We start from the raw sequence: 19,370 nt of genomic DNA, 5'->3' as shown, positions 1-19,370 counted from the left end.
CTGCTTGTCCATCCCTCTCAGCATTTGATCCCTTCATTTCAAGTTAAATCAGTTTTCTCCTAAAATAAAGACAAACTAAATAAGCAGATGATGTAGTTTCGTTTACGTCGCCCTTGAAAGATGAGTGAGACTTCATGTGAGCATTTGAAACTGCATGAAACAGAACAAAGTTTATTTAGTCGAGAGATGAGTATCTATGCAATACAACAAAACCTTGAATAGAGGATTTCAAAATAGCCTGATTGGCTGAGAAGAGAATACAACTCAAATTATGTAGGCAGGAAATCACAAACTATTAAAACATCCCTCTAAGTGTTGCATTCCATATATTAGTCAATCTGATATTTCAATAAATAAGCATCTATTGAAAGGTTTTTCAAACAATAGAAAGAAAACAAGCTCCTTTTAGAAAAGCAAGATTAAATCCTGCCAACAAACTATTGTTATCAAACTATCCCTCCAGTTTTATTTAATAATCTACAACATGGTGAATAATTTACAGTACTTCAACCTGATGCTGCCGTAACTTTATTTGTAGTCCTTAGTGAGCAGAGTACGATACATGGTCTTATTTTACTGTTTGCCCTAACCAACTGTCTTTTGTTCACATTGATATGCCTAAATATACTTGGTAAATCTGTCCCTCTGAAACAGAGAGAAAATGAAATGGAGATTAAAAAATTATCAGAGAGAAATCTGAGCCGTTTAGCCCAATCTATCTAAAGCAATGTCACTCATCCCAATGAGGAGGCAAGCATAATTAAATACATTTTAGAGACAAACAAACTATGTTAAAAGAGGTTATACAATTTTGCTAGAGTTTAGTGTCCTAGCTCCTGCTCCTCAGGTTTTACTATGCTTCCTTGAGCCACAGCTAACTGTTGAGTCTTTCAATTTCTAATAAAGATGATTAATTCAGTGTGAAGTCAGGTTAATTTTCTTCTACTCTGTTTCTAGGTCTTACTGCCCTTGTGTGGACACATCAGTGCATTTCAGAGATTAATGGGTATGAGAACTGAAAAGGACTTCATGGGACATCTAAGTTATAGACACAGGCTTTAAGGACAAAAGGGAGGATTGTATAGCTCTAGTATGACTTTCTGCAAATCACAGGCTGCAGAACCTCATGCACCACTCCTGGAAAACACCCATAAACTCTGGCTGAGTTGCTGAGGTTGTCAATTTACAGAGAATCTACCATTTACTGTAGTTCAAATCAGCAAGCACTGCTGGTTTGAACTACAGTAAATGGTGCAGTTCATCCATACTGGAGCAAACGGGAAACTCTGTCTCCTAAGGTGCTTGCCTATTTGACCGAGGGGAAAATCTTTCACAATCCCAAATATGTCAGTTAGATCTTGAGCATGTTGACAAAATCACCAGCCAGACACCTGGGAAAAAATTCCTTGTAGAAACTCAGAGCTCTCCTCATCTAGCATCCCAGCTCCAGCCATTAGGGGTATTTGTTATTAGCAGCCATGCAGGGGTCACATACCACTGTAGGCAATCTCATTATACCACCAACTGACAGGGAGCCAAAGTTGCCATGGTGGCAGCTGGAGCCCCGAGCCCTTTAAATTGCCATCGGAGTACTGTGCTTTCCATGTGGTTCTGAGGATTGGGGAAGTGTATGCTGCACTCTGGGCAGAATGGAAGGCTGGCTGCCATAGTCCTGCCCCTTCCTCCTAGGGCCCTACCACTTCTGGAAGCACCCCCACCCCTACCCCCCAGGGCCCAGGCAGGCTGTGGTCTCCCCTGACCACCCTCTCTATTAATTTATCAAGATCAATCTTGAGTCCAGTTAGGCTTTGTGCCCCAGCTACACCCACTAGAAGGCTGTTCCCTGAACAATACCATAAGAGTGAAGGACGTTTTGTTAGAAGCGCTGAACTTGCATACTACTCTTTCTGACAGCATGCATTAAATTGTGTGCATGACGGTAACTCTTGAAAACATGGCATTGCTGGATTAATTAAATGTGTACCTTTAATAATGCAGGGAGAAAAATTTAATCTGAGACAACTTGAGTATAATGCTTCAGCATAAAGGCCAAGATTATCTAATACTTTGGACAAAAATCCATTAGCTGCAATGTTGACAAGATGAAGACTGCCACAGACTGATTTGTATAAGTAAAGCAGACATTTAATACAGAAGCACTATGTATAAATGGCTACCATTAAGCTCTTAGCATACAGTATATATATGCTCTATACACCACTTTAAGAGTGAACCACCTATTCATTTTCCCTGAAGCTAGCAGCATGGCATAGTAGTTCCCACTGCAATCTGTGGAATGTGGTATAATTGCAGACCCTTGAGACAAGAGATATGGCTGTTGTACATGTGTTCTGTGTCTGATCTAATGTACTGCATATATTAAATAGAACAGTCTTAAAATATATTAAAACATATTAAATTACTAAAAAACTAATTTTCATGCTAGATAAATCTTGACAGAGAAAAGCTGGATGGTTCAGGGGACTGATAATGGGATATATATGATGCCTTTCTCTTCTAGATCTCTCACCCAATTTCATAGTGACTGAAAATCATTATCACAGGATTGATAGTAGCTGAGAGTCAGGAACTGCAAAGGGCACTGGGGGTGTACAGAGTTTTACAGGAGCCCTCTTTTCACAGATGGCTGCATATTAAGTTTGAAAAAAGTGGGTATGGGAGGTCTCTGCCATGTTCTAGCATAACTGTTAAGTTGGGGTGTACTGTCCCTTTGGGAGCAGTGACTGCAAATTCTCTGAGGCTATGTCTACACAGAAACGTTATTTCAAAATAACATAGTTTATGTCAAAATAGCTGCCAGTTTTGTAGATAAGATGTTGAAATACTGTCAAGCTGGAGGACTTCTCACTCCAACTTCTGTGAACCTCATTTTATGAGGACTAAAGGTAGTCTGAGGAACAGTGCTCTATTTCCAAATAAGTGCTGTGTAGACAGCACCAAAATTCAAAAGAAGCTATTTTGAAATAAGCTATGCCATTGACATAACTTGAAATAAACTATGGAAATTGAGCTACTAAATTCATGATTATTGGTTAAAGACAAGAACAATAGTGTAAGGCTCTAACTCAGAGAAATAGGTTGGAAACCTAATCAGAACTAATGACATCTTTTATTTGTTGCAAACAGTTCTTGTATGTAGAGTAGGAAAATCATCTAATTAAAAGTTACATAAAGTTGTGCCTTTTCCCCTTCCCTGTGTATATTAAAAAGGTAGTACTTTCAATATACAGAGCAGGCCAGTAATGGGGACTGAAACATATTAAGGCTATCTAATGACTAAAGAGACTCATAACATGCAAGGTGACTTGCAAAAAGCTCTCTTTTTCTCTGATGGACATTATTCACAAGATCAGCCTTATCTTCTATTCCTAATTCCATTCTAGTCTTTACATGCACATGTCCCTAAAAATCAATTCTTTGGATCTAGTAAAGAAAGTATTAGAAACATTTATCTCTGTTATTCTAACAGCACCAAAATTTACTTAAAAAAATCCTCAAGCTTTGTCAAACTAGAAGAGCTACATTCTACCTACTCCCATACAACATTACTGAGCTTAATAACTTTGTAAAGCCATGCTTTCCTTTATAAGGATTAGGTCATCCAATCAAGGAATGATACAATGATATCAAGAGCACATGATACAATTCTGAGTTCAAATTTGCACAGCTGTGTCACTAAGACAGCATAAGTTTCCTTGATTCAGAGACAATCATTCAGAGATTGTTAACACATGGTTCCTTCAAATTCAAGAATAAAAATAATAAGCAAGAATTAACATTTAGCTCATCTACAGCTTCTTTTCTGTCCTACCCTGAATTTGAGCAAACTGGTTTCTCATTCATGCTTTGTACACAAGCTTTGGACTCATGTTACCAGATCTTTAAGGAAAACTTGGAGGAGAGGTTTCCTCTAGCTTCTGAGCTCATCTGGTGTCTACACACTCTAAGACCCCAATGATCTGAGACAAATTAGCCTCGGGAATGTTTTTGTTTTTAGAGATGTGCTCTGAAACAGAAATGTTTACCACACATCTGGAAAAAGTGTGTGTAGGTTAGGGGCAGGGGTGGGAAAGCCTTGGGAAAATAAAACATGAAAAGGAGCAGATTGGATGGGAAAAGAAGTTTAAAAATAGTGAGAGGTGAAAGGGGGACTTCAAAACAAGATAAAAGCTGCAAAGATACTTCCAAGAGAAGCATTTTTTCAGAGAGAGGAGGAAGGTTGCAGATTCTTGGCTTGACACAGTATCACACTCCAAGATAGTAGATCAAAAGCCAGACTGGTTTTGGAAGGAGGGCTAGGGCCTGGGGGAGAACAGGCTCCTAGAAATTCTACATTTTCTTAAAGAAACATATTTTGCTTTCAGAGAAATCGGTTTTAAATTTAAGACTTACAGGGTAAGATGCTGTGCTTCAACACAGAATTAACAGCCCAAGGGGAGTGAGGCTCTAAGATGTTTTAAAGCCCTCCCCTCTTGTGCTTCTATGAGAGCTGGAACTACCAGTATAACTTCAACAGCCTAGGTGGTCTAAGTTACAGCAACCACCTCAGGCTTCTCTATGGGTTGCTGCCCTTCCCAGATTCATTGCCTGCTACAGCTCTGTCTCTGCCATGATCCTCCATCCCTACCCCCACACTGGACACAGTTCCTTTGTGAGAATCTGTCTTTACAATGCTTGTGATGGAGTACTCCTTCTCCAGCTGGACCTGGTTTTCTGCGAGGCCCTTTACTTTACTCCAAATCCTTTACTCCATGGCTACGTCTAGACTGGCATGATTTTCCGGAAATGCTTTTAACAGAAAAGTTTTCCGTTAAAAGTGTTTTCGGAAAAGAGCATCTAGATTGGCACAGATGCTTTTCTGCAAAAGCACTTTTTGTGGAAAAGCATCCATGGCCAATCTAGACGTGCTTTTCCGCAAAAAAGCCCCGATCACCATTTTCGCCATCGGGGCCTTTTTGCGCAAAACAAATCTGAGCTGTCTACACTGGCCCTTTTTACCCGAATGGGAGCAGCATAGTATTTCTGCAAAAGCACTGATTTCTTACAGTAGGAAGTCAGTGCTTTTGTGGAAATTCAAGCGGCCAGTGTAGACAGCTGGCAAGTTTTTCCGGAAAAGCGGCTGATTTTCCGGAAAAACTGGCCAGTCTAGACACAGCCCATCTAAAAAAGCCAGATTGGCATCAGGCTCTCACCTGCTTCTCTCACTAAGGCCTTGGTTCTTCAACTGATTCTACATGGGTCAGCATCTGTGCCCAAATGAAATAGGCTGCAGGTCTGAGAAACTCACAAATTCATCTATTGCTAGAGCAGTCGGAAAGTTTTCAGACCAATAGTTTATTCCGGGAGGGAGCAGTTTTGGGGAATTCAAAATAACTTGCCAGTTTGACCAGATTAGTTTGGTTTGGAAAAAGGTTTTACAGCTCAAGAAAACTGTGTTCCTGATAACCTTTAGGCAAATACAGGCATTTATTTAGGACATGCATTTTTCAAGTCTTCCTCTGGAACAGGGGCTTGAATTCAGATTCTCTCTCTCTTTTGTAAGCAGTCAGACCACAAGGCTATAGAATACTCTTAGCTCAGGCTTTCCTGCTAAAGCTGTTCCACTTTGTATAAATACTTAAAAATTCATAGGGTGAAAGAGAGAGCAAGTGAGACTAAGTCTGTAGTCACCTAAGATGTAGGATATATAGATTTAAATGATACCTCTGCGTAATTCAGAGGAGGGATTGAAATCCATATTGCTAACCTCCTTGGTGCTTGAATCATTGGCTTATAGAACAGCTCTCACTCTTGCTTGTCTAATGAATATTTATGTATTTGCACAAAGTGGAACAGCTTCAACAAGGGAGCTTGTGAGCAAAATAGCCTGGTGGATATGAAGCTCTGCTGGTAGGGGAAGGCTCTGATTTTGTACTCCTACTCTCGTGAACATGGAACATAAAACAACTTCAACAAGTACAACTGAAAATAACCCTCTCTAGAATACCCTAGTTTTAGGATGCATCCCCTGGACAAGGAAAGTCTGAGTTTAAGTCTCTTGTCCAGATTAGGGATTCAGATATAGGCCTCCGGAGAAAATGTCTTAACCCACAGACTAAATATTATAAGGGAAACCTACCCCTGTGCTTTTCTGATGCTGAGTGGGTTTTGCTGACTGAAAACTCAACATTTTGTTTTGAGTTTGCTGTCTGATTTGCACAGCTCTAATTATATCTTCTATATATCGAAAGAGTAGTGAAATAAAGAAAGGGTAACTAGCAGAGTGAGCTTTTCCTACACCACAGTGGGAAGGAAAAAGTATGCTAAGAACATATAAATACCACCAAAAATCTGGTCGGTCAAATTATTAAGAGTAATAAAAATCAGGGAATTATCCCACTATTTATTAATTTATAGAGATTATTATAATTTAAATAAATAACCAGATCAATAAAACAGCATTAAAAGTAAGACAAAGGTGAAAAAAAACAACTTATGTCACACATGTTATTGTTACATGAAAGCAGTCTGAACCTGACACTAGGGCTGTCTCTATACTGGCGCAATCTTGTGCCAGAGCTATGCAAATGAGGCTCAGCGTGGAATATCACCGAGCCTCATTTGTATAACTAATGAGCCGCCATTTTTGTGGAAGAGGCTCTTGTGCAAGACAGAGCTGTCTACACTGCCCCTTCTTGCGCAAGAAAAATCCTCTTGCACAAAGCTGTTATGCCTGAAAATAATCAGCATAACGGCTTTGCGCAAGAGGGTTTTTCTTGCACAAGAAGGGGCAGTGTAGACAGCTCCGTCTTGCACAAGAGCTTCTTCTGCAAAATGGCGGCTCATTAGTTATGCAAATAAGGCTCGGCGATATTCCACACTGAGCCTCATTTGTATAGCTCTGGCGCAAGATCGCACCAGTATAGACACAGCCTAGGTCTTTGGTACAGACTCAGAAACAGAGTCATCAGTGTTGTGGAATCCATGATCAGGAGAACAGTTAGATGCAGGTGAGGTAACATAATGTGCCTTTTCTTTGCTCTCAACGGGGAGATTTAAGATGGATCAAAATAAGGAAGGCAAAATTCTGACCCTATTTAAATCAATGGCAAAACTCCTGTTGATTTCAAGCAGAATTTTACCTACAATTCATGGAATCATAGAATACTAGGACTGGAAGGGACCTCAAGAGGTCATCGAGTTCAGTCCCCTGCCCTCATGGCAAGACCAAATACTGTCTGGACCATCTCTGATAGACATTTATCTAATTTACTCTTAAATATCTCGAAAGATGGGGATTCCACAACCTCCCTGGGCAATTTATTCCAGTGTTTGACTATCCTGACAGTTAGGATTGTTTAATTAGATTAATTTAAATAGATTAATTAACTCATAGATATTAAGGCTAGAATAGATGAGAAGAACATCCAGTCTGACCCACTGCATAACACAGGCAACAGAATTTCACTTAGCTACCCCTACATTGTCTCCAATAATTTACATTTGACAAAAGCAGATATTCAAGAAAAACATCCAGCCATGATCTGAAAACATCTAGACAAGGGGACCATTGCGGTGGGGGGATTAGGCAGGGCCAGGGGCAGCCTTAGACTAGCTGCCAGAAACTGGTGCCCTAGGCAAACAATGCAATCGGCACATACACACCCCAACCCCAAGGGCAAATATAGGCTGAGGTTTTTGGTAAACTTGGAAATATTTTGCCCCTATTTTCCATTTAATGTTTTTTAAGCATATTTATTTAAACAGGCATAATTATTCCGTTTGTCCATCCAACCAATGTTTCTGAGATCAGATTAAAATAGAGACACGAAATTTTCCGAATAGATTTGTACACGACAACTAGACGATATTTCAGTACAATTTCAAATAAAAATGCATGACAAATGTTCATTATAATTTTTATTATTACAAATCCAAAACAGTCCATTACGCTATCCTGCTTTAACTGCCATTACTACCACATCGCTGGAGAGAGGGGGGTTGAGGATAGAGTTCTGTGGCTGGGGACAGGGGAGAGGGAAGAGGGGGGAGGAAACAGGGTGCCAGTGGGAGGAGAGAGTCCCCTGCACCTGCCTCCTTTGAGGATTCCTCCCCACAGAGGGAAACTGGCCATGCCTCTCCTGGGCCGACCCCCCCTCCCCTCACGGCTCAGGGAACCCCTGCACGCACCTTTCCTTGGGCCGACCCCCCCTTCCTGTGGCGCAAGGGAATCCGGCGCTTGCCTCCCCCAGGGCCAACTCCCTGCACTCCTCCTTTGGGGCGGACTCATTTCTCTTGTGGCGCAGGGAAGCCACTGCACTCCTCTTCCAGGACCAACGCCAGGCGTTACAGGAAGGGAAAGTGGCAGGGAATTTGTTGCCCCATTTAACTTGGTGCCTTAGGCGGCTGCCAAGTTTACCTATCGGCACGGGCCGCCTCTGGGGAGGGCATTAGTCCCCCTAAAGTTTGAACCCTTGGATTTCATAGTTGAGGTCTGCTTAAAGCTTCATGCCCTGGCTCCAAAGGCAGTTCTTAACTGCAACAAAGTTTGAGCTGCTTACAGTTTCACCTTTGTGGCAGGAATTTGTTATAAGAAGAGGGAGGCAGGTAATTAAGAATAACAAAAGACTGGCCATTCAAGTAATTGAAGGATTGGATGATCTTTGACAGGTACTTAAAAGGGGCAGGAGCGGGGGGGGGGGGGGGGGGAGGGGAGAGTAGCAATGAGTGTTGTGCTGCTGGGATTTAAATTTGGACCAGTACTGTTAAACTTTTAAATGTTCTTAAAAAAGGGATAAATGATGAGGTGGCAAAAATTTGCAGGTGATACAAAATTACTCAAAATAGTTAAGTCCAAAGCTTTCTGTAAAGACTTACAAAAGGATCTCACAAAACTGGGTAATTGGGCAACACAAGGGCAAATGAAATTCAGTGTTGATAAATGCAAAGTAATGCACATGGAAAAAATATAATCCCAACTATACATACAAGAATGGTGGGATCTAAATTAGCTATTCCCATTCAAGAAAGAGATCTTAGAATCATTGAGGATAGTTCCCTGAAAACATCTGCTCAATGTGCAGTGGCAGACTAAAAAAACTAACAGAATATTGGAAATCATTAGAAAAGTAATAGATAATAAGACCAAAAATATCATTTTGCTTCTGCCCCCCAGAAATGGTGCTACTGCATCTACAGGTGGACTATCCACCATTTCCCTTAGTAATTTGCTTTACTTCTTTATCACCCTCATGGTTAAAAAATTATGCCATACTTCACTATAAAATTGTATGTCTTTAAATGCCAGCCAATTGTCCTTATTATGGCTTTTTCCACTAGATTAAAAAGCCTTTTATTAAAAAGCCCATATTTTATGTGGATGGAGATATTTAGCCATTTGGCCAGAATACAAGGAAGATACCTTCTTACGATATAAAACTCTCCCTATGCGCTGTATGGGGAGTCTAGGTGCCTCCAAGAGGATACCTAGGGATTAGGTTTTGCAGCAGTAAGCAGAGGAATACCTAATTGTCTGTGTGGATATGGACATCTCTTGTTTACTAGACCATGTGGCTCTCTTTATAAATTATTTGCAATAATATCTAACTGTAATGTTCTTGGGCTTTTTTTCCTCTGGAAGACCTTGTTTTTCTCCTGTCATTTCTAACCTTTGTCATGCTATCTAAGGCTACCTCTACACTGCACATCAATTTCAAAATAAACTATTTCAGAATAGTTATTCCAAAATAGCTTATTTTGAAATAGCACATCTGCGCTGCAAGGAAGCCTCAAAATTAGTCCGAGGTAGGCTTCCCTAATGTAGATGTGCTATCTCGATTTAGAGGCCCAGGAGATGCTGGAGAGGAATAACTTAGAATGGGCCTAGTAAGGGGCTATTTCAAAATAGCAGCAGTGGAGTGTCTACACACATCTTAATTTGAAATAGCTGTTTTGGAATAGATGTTATTCTTCATAGAATGAGGTTTACAGGCTTCAGAAGAAGCTGCCCGTTATTTCAAAATTATTTCAAAATAATGCAATGTCTGTATAGACACTCTCATGGTTATTTTGAAATAACAGCCATTATCCAAAATAACTTTGCTGTGTAGACATACCCTAACATGGACCAAAACTGTGAGTACCTGCTTCACCCCCATCCCACCTCTTCCCTGCCTCCGTCCCCGAAGTGTGCCCCATTCCTGCTCCTTCCCCACCCTCCTGGAGCTTGAATGCCACAATTCAGCTGTTTGTGGTGCTCCAGAAGCACTGAGAGTGGGGAGGAGTGGGTAAACATGAGGCTGAGGGCATGAAAGAGGTGTGGGGGCAGCAGGGCAAGGGGGAGCTTGGCACTGGTGGGTGCTCTGCACCCACTAATTTTCCTTCAGTCCCAGAGCACCCACAGAGTCAGTGCCTATGACCTCAGGCCAGACTGTCAGAAAACCAGGCAGACACCCAAAGCGGGTGTGTTCTAGTCTCATCAACGAGACAAACTGAACTTTGTGATCAAAGGTCACTTAAACCAAAAGTCTTACCACACAAGGTTGCTCCCAGTCTCAAGGGACCAGTCACTTACACTACAGGTTGAATCTCTAAAATCCAAGACTCTCTGCTCCACCAACATCCACTGTCTGGCAGAATCATGGATATTGCTGGACCAGAGTGCCATGGCTGGTCAGGTTCAGAATCATAGCCCAGACTGACCTGGCGGTGGAAAGCCCAGCCCCAGTGGGGCCAGCATGGGTGAGACCACAGCCCTGGACAGGACTGGCAGCATGGAGAACAGCTCCAGCTAGAGCTGGAGGTAGTGGGACCAGCAGCCAGGAATGCAGCCCGAGCCAGGGCTGGCACTGAGAAGCACAGCGTCAGGTGGGGCTGGTGAGATGCAGGAGCTCATTCTCATCTGGGGCTCATGACAGGCAGTTCAGCTCTGGAATCAGCTGAGTGTGCAGCCCGAACTGGTGCTGTGGGGCAGTGGGGAGGAGATACTGCCAGAGGCTGGCCTTTATCCAGGTCTAGAGCGGTAGGGGATCAGCCCTGGCCAGGCCTGGCAAAGTATGGGGCTGGAGCCAGTGGCAGGTGGCAGGGAGCCCAGCCCCACCCAAAAGCAAAGCCTATAGCCAAGTAGGGAGCCTTGACCTCCCCTCATCGAGCAGACTCTGTTGTTCAGAAACTCAGGTCCCGAGGCTTGCTGGACAAGGGAGATCCGATCTGTAGTTCAATTGGCATTGCAGATCTATGTCAAAGACAATTCTGACAGCTAGTGTTCCAAGACTTTCCATCCATGAGTGAAGTGAGTTTTGTCTTGTGCGCCAACATTGAGATCATGTACACTGGTTCAGATGTGTGCTTCCGTTGCACTCACCAGTTACTAACAAATATCATATTTGTGTTTATATATATATATATATATATATATATATATATATATATATATGATTGTAAATGTTATGGAAGAAAGAATACTAAAACAGCCCTTTCCCAGTCACAAAGAATAAAAAGAGCTGTTAAGTCAGAACTTTCACCCAAACATCTTTATTATTATGGCTGACCCTAAGTACCAGTGTACTGTATCATACCATCCATATAAGGTAAAAAGACCTCTCTCCCTCCCTCCCTCCCTCCCCCCATCCCCACCCCCTACACACATATACACATACCTGCAAAGTTTAAACAATATGCTCTTTTTCTTAAAAACCTGTGCTGCGCTGCTACATAACATCAGTGATAAATGGTGGCATAAACCCCAAGCAATCAAACCCCAGGAGAAAGATTTCAGGAACTTTTGTCCCTAGCATCATCAATTTTAGGCAGCTCTATTCTTCCTCTCAACCAGCACAGTGTGTCTTCAGCTCTGACTAATGGCTCAGCACAGTGGGGTTAAGAAATGCACAGGGGATAAACTAACAGGAGAAGCGGGCAGGGAAGGGGGCACAGGTTTGCAATGTTGTTTCCATTAACATTTGAGGGCCAGAACAACACATTTTAGGGATTAAGTTTCAAACCAAACCTGGGACTAGACAGGGCACAGAGGAGAGACAGAGGGAGTGGGGTCGCTGCCCCTAAGGAGCTTAGAACATCTGTTGATTATGATTTATTTTTGCTACCAGGCTCTCTTGTAACTTCCAGTTCTAAGTATTGGGCCACTCATTGGCTACATCTAGACTACATCCCTTTTTCGTAAAAGGGATGCAAATTAGACGTATCGCAATTGCTAATGAAGCGTGGATTTCATAAAGGGATAAGGGATCTTTCGGAAAAGGCTTTATTTTCCGCAAGATCAGTGTCTAGACTGGCACTTTTTTCCAAAAAAGCTCCGTATGGAAAAAAAGTGGCAGCCATTTTTATGCTAATGAAGCAGGGGAGATTTAAATCCCCGCTTCATTAGCAATTGCGATACGTCTAATTTGCATCCCTTTTACGAAAAAGGGATGTAGTCTAGACGTAGCCATTCAGTCCAGCCTCATGTCCTGATCTCCCTGGTCATGGAGCAAAGAATTAACCGGCAGCTGCTGTCTCTGGGGAGTGTCTGTGGCAGAGGGCAGCCAGGGGCGATGCCAAAAGCTGCTGGCCCAATCCAGAGCGGGCAACACCGTGTGAACATGCTGCCTCTGAAGTACAGGCTGGGCATTGTGTCACCTGTCTCTGGCAAGTTAAACACTGGGGCTACGTCTAGACTGGCATGATTTTCCGCTAATGCTTTTAACGGAAAAGTTTTCCGTTAAAAGCATTTACGGAAAAGAGCGTCTAGATTGGCATGGATGCTTTTACGCAAAAACACTTTTTGCGGAAAAGTGTCCGTGCCAATCTAGACGCGGTTTTGCACAAGAAAGCCCCGATCACCATTTTCGCTATCAGGGCTTTTTTGTGCAAAACAATACTGCGTTGTCTACACTGGCCCTCTTGCGCAAAAGCATTTGCGCAAGACGGCTTTTGCCCGAACAGGAGCAGCATAGCATTTCCGCAAGAAGCACTGATTTCAGACAGTAGGAAGTCAGTGTTCTTGCAGAAATTCAAGCGGCCAGTGTAGACACCTGGCAAGTTTTTCCGCAAAAGCAGCTGCTTTTGTGAAAAAACTTGCCGTTCTAGACGCAGCCTGGGAGTATGTCTAGACTACAGGGTTTTTTCGAAAAAAGTAGCTTTTTTTAGAAAAAACTTCACCTGTATCTAGACTGCATCCGTGTTCTTTCAAAAATAAATAGAAAGAATGTGGAAGTTTTTTCAATCGCCGTAAACATCATTTTACAAGGAACAATGACTTTTTTGATAGTACTCTTTCGAAAAAAGGCACTATTGAATGCAAACTGTGCTTTTTTGAAAGATACCATCTAGACTCTCTTTCGAAAAAGCAGCTCATTTTTTCAAAAAATCTGCTTGTAGTCTAGACGCTCTCTTTTGAAAGAGGCTTGTAGTCTAGACGTAGCATGGAATAAGTTGCCTAGGGTAGTTGTGGAATCTCCATCTCTGGAGCTATTTAAGAGCAGGTTAGATAGACATCTACCAGGGATGGTCTAGACAGTACCGGGTCCTGCCGTGAGGGCAGGGGACTGGACTTGATGAGCTCTTGAGGTCCCTTCCAGTTCTAGTGTTCTATGATTCTAAGTTGCACAGCACAAACTCCTTGGCCACCACCATGTCCTGCTCCCAGGTCACATCCAGCAGCAGCAGCTGCAGACAGCTGAAGGTGGAGGTGGCTTCCCATTGCAGCTATGGCAGCTCCAGCCGCCAGAACAGCCAATGCCCACCACAAGGCTGCGGCCCTGGTCAAGGCCTCTGGAACAGCTGCTACCTGCCATGCACCTCCAGACTCGTCCGTGGTCTTTGGAACAATTGTTGTCTTGCATGTAGTTCTGGCCCCTGCCAGGGCTGCCAGAACAGCTGCTCCCCACTACTTGCTTTAGCCCTTACCGGGGCCACTGGAACAGCTGCTGCTAGCCATGTGGCTTCGGTCCCAGCCAGGGCCTCCAGAACAACTGCAGCTTGTCACGTAAACTGCAGATCCAGCCCTAGGGAGGGCTAAAGCTAGGGCCATGACCACATGCCCTGCTGCTGCTGGCAGGGGTGGAGGGGACAGCCGCAAACTGTTGGTGTACGCCTGCTCAGGTGCATACCTTAGGGTACGTCTAGACTACAGGGTTTTGTCGACAGAAGTTTTGTCGACAGATACTGTCGACAAAGCTTCTGTCGACAAAGAGCATCTACACTACATTCAGTTCTGTCGACAAAGCAAGCTGCTTTGTCGACATGGCAGTGTAGACCCAAGGACAGTTTACATGCAATAACACCTTCTTTCGACAAAACTCTGTCAACAGAAGGTGTTATGCCTCGTAAAATGAGGTTTACCAGCGTCGACAAAACTGCTGAGTTCTGTCGACGTTATGTTGACAGAACTCAGTGGTAGTGTAGACACAGGTATAGTTTTGTCGACAAAAGTCCACTTTTGTCGACAAAACTCTGTAGTCTAGACACACCCTTAGAGAGAACACAGCTGACAGCCAATTCTATAGTAAACTAACTAAAGATGTGTTAGCTAAGAAAAGGAAATGAAAGCTATTGAGAGTTAAATCAGGTAAAATATATCAACAAGTGAGTTGCAGTTTGTAATTCCAAATGGTGACTGATGTAATGACTGCTGGTTTCCCAAAAGTCTTTTTTGGGGTACCGAGATTATCTCTGTGGATCTCTACTTTCCATCTGGTACACTTGCCTGTAACAGTCCAAACAGGTCAGAGATGAAAAATCTTTTGACTCCATAGTTCCATCTTCTCCTATTGAAAAAAAGCTGACAGTAGGGTTGCTGGGAGGGGTCTTGTTTTCCATCAGAACACTTACTCAAAAAGGAATCCTGCCTTCCCTGGCTCAGCACAGCTCCTAGAAGTGACTGAGTACCCATAAATACCCAGAAATTCAGAATCCATGAGCCTGCCTTAGCCCTGTTGTCCCAGCAACTGGGAGCTGCCTGAGGTAAGCACCACCTGGCTGGATCTCATGCCCCAATCTCTTCCTATACTCTAACTCCTTTCCAGAGTCCCCATCTGTAGCCTGCACGCTACATGCCATTCTGTACTCCAACCCCCAGCCCAGCCTTCACCCTCTCTCACATCCCAATTACCTGCCCCAAATTGGAGCCACCTCCTTCATCTTGGACCCCTCATTTCTAGAACCATCCAGCAATAAGGGTGGAATGCAGGAGAGCAAGTGATAGTGGAAGGGGAATGGAGTGAGTGGGAATAGGACCTCAGAGAAAGGGGGTGGCAGGGGCAGAGTCTTGAAAAAGGGGTGGCACAAGCGTTACAGTTTTGTGTGATTCAGAAATGGCAACCCTAGCTGACAGTGTCTCTACTCTAGTCTTTTCCCTTGATGGCAGTGAATGACGAATGCACTTTCAATCATCAATCTCTGGTCATCACACATTGTGGCCACTTTTTTTGAAATTAGCATTTTTCTGTTAGAGTCCTTCATTAGCAATCCACAATGCTCTTTCTTTTAATAACAGGGATATATAGAATTTAGATATTTGCTACTGCATTATAACAGGATACAAATAAATGAAAACAATACAAGTACCGTACCATTAGTTTTATGAAGTCTGAACACCAGATGTACTCTTCTGCATTCAACTGTTAATTACTTCTGCACACGCATTAATTGGCTTAAGTACACTCTGGCATGAACTGGTCTGCCAGCATGACTACCATAACTTGTCTCTGGTTGCAATAAGTATTCTTAATAAAATACCCAGAATGTATAATTAAAAATCTTTAGAATAACTTCCCTGGATATTTGATCTCAGATAAGTAATTCATAATGAATGAACAGCACAAAATGTCTCTCTTTATGATGATAAATTAGTAGAAATATGAGATATAGATTTCAGATATTACTTCATTCTGTCTATGATGCAAAAGACAGTAAAGCCTCCAAGCTTGTAGCTTTCAAAATTAATGTTAGTTTAGAGACCTGTGTTGCTGTGTAGGGCAAGAGTATGTTTGTCATTAAATAGGTGTAATGGCTGATGGCCCATCTAGTTCTGTCATTAATCAACACACACAATTATTTGAAAAGCCTTTCTTAAGGAACATGACTGAGGTAACTACAATATGTGACAGATACTTCCAGACAATTGCTTTATATGCACTTTTTTAACTCATCAAATCATGTCATTACTCACATAAACATTTCCTGAAGCTAAGACAAGAACATACCAGAACTACAACATTTCTAGAGATGGTTTAACTCTTAGATTTGTTTCTTACTTTTGCAACCAACCCATCTTTTTCTTCTAATACAGGAAGGCTTTAGGTAAAATCAAAGTACATTACCATCCTTTATCTGCTCAGTAACTCTTTTGTATTGCCAAAGCAAACGTGCTTCATTAATATTATTTTCTGAGATGAATCTTTCACTTGAGAGCAGAGAGCAAGAACATTAAGGATCATTCAGTTAGCTAGGAGGAGTGATGGTCTCAGAGCAATGCACAGTGTAACTTCAGGGGAGCAAGGTAGGGAGCCAAGAAGGAAAGGGGTGTTAAAGATGCTTTTGAGTTGTCCAATTCTGGACCATCCAGGTGTGTTCCATGCAGTCGTTAGAGCAACCTGAAGGATACTAGGGTTCATATGTTAAAAGACATTATGGGCCATGGTAGCAGCTGACAATCATCAAGGCATAGGGATGGTCAGTGACACTGTTTTTTCTCCTGTCCATAAACCTTACTCCAGAGAGGTCATCATGTATGATACACTATTCGGTCTCAGGGCTGGCCTACAGTACAGAATCCTCTGGCTAGCTAGTGCATTCATGTGGCACAAATTTGCCCAGATTTTAGGCCAATATATTTATAGGTCTATGGTACAAAAGGAAAGATAAATGTAGTGATAAGATGTTTCTTTATTGTTTATGGTTGCATAAAGCAAATTTAATATATAATACCATGGCAGCATATCTACCCATCTGTATCTTTACTGAAGGTTGTTTTATAGATTATGCATTGATTGTATGTTTCTCCCTTGACCCAGACTGACCGTTATTATGGGTGAGAAAATAGTTCATGTAAGCTTTGGCCTTTTTGTTAGAACTACCAATAAAAGTTTCTACTTCACACAAAATCAAATATCCATTTGGCAGGAGACAATTCCTGTAGGATCTGGACCAAGGACTTTGAACTCATTAAATATAGACTGATATGTTGTTATCAGATAAGGACTTTTAGGCATTTCTAACCAAGACTGAATTTGAGCTAGAAGCCTAGAATTGGAAGCCTTTATATCCTTTTAATTATGCAGTGCTATTCCAAATCCCATTCCAACCAGAAGGGAATAGTCATTCAATTTTATCAGAAAATGTGCCATATTTTTTTCTTTCCAGATTATGTTAATCTTTGTAAAATAAAAATGGAAATGTCAGAGTTTTAAAAAATGTATTGCATCATATAGAGATATCATATGCTACATTCCTCATTTCTGCGAGGTGACTAGTAAGAACGTCTGCCTATGATCTTTCAATTTTGACCTAAGGAATCATCATTAACTGCTTATCTCAGAAGACTACCTTGTACTTTTATAAACTGTTCCACTTCAAACAAGAGAATTTAGTAAATATTTCTGGTTAATCTCCTTTCTGTTTTGTCGTCCCATTCATTTTACTAAAGATAAGTACAAAGATGATTCATTCCATTCCCTAGCTGAACATGCACCAGCATGGTATATGCCTATAGCTGATTTCAATTTCCTTTTAACTTTGGTATTAGTTACAGGCACAGCAGTTTTGGAATGAAGTTGTTAATTTATCCTGCATGTTTGATAATGGGGTCCAGATCCTCAGTCCCATTCCATCTCCTTCCCATTACTTGAAGAGTGCAGATAGCATAGAAAAGAAAGCTAGTATACATAGGCAGCTGAAGATTTCCTGTGTTCTGTGGAATGCTTGGATGGTGCAAAGCTAGTTTGGCCACTTCCATGCCATATGGTGCTAGTATAACACATACGACTTCTGAGTGTGGTGTACTGTCCCATCTAATGACACCTAGACCACTTACAGAGAGAAAAGAATGAGTGTGTTTTACAGCCTTAGCTGAGAGCCAGCTGGCTTTTAGCTCAAATTGTAGAGGCTCATGCACATCGTTTAAGAGGTCCCAGGTTCAGTTCTACTTCTTGGCATTACACTAGCCCCCCATCCTAGGGATGCTTGAAGCCAGGCCACTTAGGGCACGTATATATAGCAGGGCTAAACACAAAATAAGCTACACAACTTCAGCGGTGATAATTGCACAGCTTAAGTCGAAATACCTTATTTTGACTTGGCACTGTCTACATGGAAGTTATTTCAAAATAGAGAACTCTTTCCCCAACTTCCCTTACTCTTCATACAATGAGGGTTAGAGGAGTAGGAGTAAGAAGCCTGTTATTTCGAATTTATTGCAAAATAATGGGCTTACTGTGTAGATGCACCCTAGGTTATTTCGAAATAATTGACATTACAGTATTCCAAAATAATGCTGCTGAGTAGACATAGCCTTACTGAGTTGTGCTTCAGTAAGTCTGGACCAGTGGCAAAGTGCATCGGGGCCATTACTGATGCAAATTAGAGATGTCCTTAAGGCTGTTCTAAGTTACTTCAGGGGTTGAATCAACCTGCAGCTGATCCCAAATGTAGAGGGGTAATGAGAATGAAAAGGCGACAATAAAACTCTTAGTAAAACTAGCTGCAGACCAAAAAATCTGTTTTATTTAGAGATGAATTTTCAGAAATGATTTGGTCCTGGATTGTAGCAAAACTTCTAATTCCAAATTAGAAATGTCTACATTTTTAATTTCTTTCTCACTCACTCTCTCTTATGAGAAGTGCCCTGGACCTCAGAGAGCTCTGCAAAATCATTTGCAGTGAAAACTTTCTCAGAATTTATACAGTTCTAGAAAATATTTCATTTTTGGCAACTCCATCTTTGCCAGTATAGGTAGGAATGGTGTCTCTTGTGTCTGTTTGTCAGAAGCTGGGAATGAGTGACAGGGCTGAGATTGCTTGATGATTCTGTTCATTCCGTGGGGGTGGGGAGCAGGGTACCTAGCATTGGCCACTGTCAGAAGACAGGATACTGGGCTAGATGGACCTTTTGTCTGACCCAGAAAGGACATTTTATGACAAACAACCTATTTTGACAAAAATACATTTCAGCCAATTCTCCCGTTTATGTTCCCCAGCCTCAGACATGCCAGATGCAGCTCCAGCACATAGGAAAATCTGGCCTTTGTAGTGCAGTGACTGTATAGTGAGTATACAAGCTTTTTTTTGTATATGTTCAACAATAATTGTTGGATGCTATGCTTTTACATATTCTCCATTTTCATAGTACTAACAAGAAATCATTCTTTACTAAC

At 41.9% G+C, this 19,370-nt stretch overlaps 1 long non-coding RNA gene across 1 annotated transcript in view; it reads left to right on the top strand.

Moving 5' to 3' along the window:
* Positions 1-19,370, top strand: part of LOC102449085 (uncharacterized) — a 67,320-nt gene that overhangs the window by 36,906 nt on the left and 11,044 nt on the right. Inside the window, exon 2 of the long non-coding RNA XR_331264.4 lies at positions 19,194-19,261. This is a non-coding gene — a long non-coding RNA (uncharacterized LOC102449085). The remainder of the gene's footprint in view (positions 1-19,193; positions 19,262-19,370) is intronic.

This window comes from Pelodiscus sinensis, chromosome 4, assembly GCF_049634645.1.
Source record: "Pelodiscus sinensis isolate JC-2024 chromosome 4, ASM4963464v1, whole genome shotgun sequence".
Taxonomy (NCBI): domain Eukaryota; kingdom Metazoa; phylum Chordata; order Testudines; family Trionychidae; genus Pelodiscus; species Pelodiscus sinensis.
This window is presented reverse-complemented; position numbering and strand designations above follow the sequence as displayed.